The sequence below is a fragment of the Dipodomys ordii genome, unplaced genomic scaffold (genome assembly GCF_000151885.1).
Source record: "Dipodomys ordii isolate 6190 unplaced genomic scaffold, Dord_2.0 Scaffold141, whole genome shotgun sequence".
NCBI classification, from domain to species: Eukaryota; Metazoa; Chordata; class Mammalia; order Rodentia; family Heteromyidae; genus Dipodomys; species Dipodomys ordii.
Genome location: NW_012267357.1, coordinates 2,700,763 through 2,702,179, shown reverse-complemented (window position 1 = coordinate 2,702,179; position 1,417 = coordinate 2,700,763).

The window sequence follows — 1,417 nt, the reverse complement described above, 5'->3', positions numbered from 1 at the left end:
AGCAGCGGCAGCAATGGGATGGGACAAAAGTGTTGGGAGGGTGGGGGAGAGCAGAGTAACTAAGTGGAATTGTTTTACTGATTATTGCATCATAATCAGTTCTGACACCTAAATATATGTCTCTTCCTCGCTCTACCCCACCACACCTTGCACCACTTCTTGAGAGACAAACCTTTGCTATTCTTCCTTCTTTCACTTCTAAGAATTTGTCTGTGGATTTTCTTGTGTTAGTGATATCATCTGCAATAACAGAAGCTTTCTTTGCTTGTTTCTCATTCTAGGTTTCTCACATGGCATCTCCAAGACAGCACTTGACCAGAATGAGTGACAGTTGACATCGTCTCCTCCAAGACCTTGTAAGCTATGCTTCTGCCTTCAGAATGGCACATTCTGTCCTGGGTGGGGGGTCTCCATTTGTTCCACTTTTGCTTGTTCCTTTATCTGCAAATATTCTACAAATGGGCTTATCTGGCCCCCATAAAACTGAGTCAAGTACTCCCTGCATTAGTGTTCTTGATAACTTTCTCTAGTCTTTCTACGGAAATGAATCCATTTTTAAATTGTGATAAAATTGTCACTTTAATAGATAGGCACATCTCTAGCATTCATTACATACATCAAAATGCAACTTAGCTGGAAACAGAGAAGTAATCAAGTTAAAGTGAGGTCACTAGGGTGGGCCCTAACACATTATGACTGATGTCATTATAAGAGGAAATTTGGTCAGAGATGGCTGTTCACAGAGGGAAGATGGTGTGAAGAGGTGTTGGGAGAAGATTGCCATCAACAAGCCAAAAGACACCTGAGGTTACCCACAACCAAGTAATAGGCCTAGAACATATCCTACTCTGGTAACTTCAAAGACAGCATGGTCCTGCTGACATCTTGATATCAGATATTGGACATCAAAACTGTGAGGCAATAAATCTGTATTGCTGTAAGACAACCAGTTAGTACTTTTTACAGAAGCCCTGAGACACTAAAATGCAGTGGACTTTGTGTCTGTCTTCTTTTTGTTGTTGTTGGTGGTGATCATGGGACTTGAACTCTGGGCCTGAGCGTTATCCCTGAGTTCTTCAGCTCAAGGCAAGCACTCTACCACTTGAGCCACAGCACCACTTCCAGTTTTCTGGTGGTTAATTCGAGATAAGAGTCTCATGGACTTTCCTGCCCAGGCTGGTTTTGAACCAAGATCCTCATATCTCAGTTTCCTGAGTAGCTAAGATTACAGATGTGAGCCACTGGTGCCCAGCTCTGTCTTCTTTTACTTTGTGTTTTTCAACACTCATCCATGTTGTGCTATTTATCCGCTTTGTTCTTTTTCATATATGTCTTCTGTGTCATATTTGCCTTTTATTTATGAATGGTCACTTAGATTGTTTTGACCTGTTAGCCATGGTGAATAATTCTGGCAAAC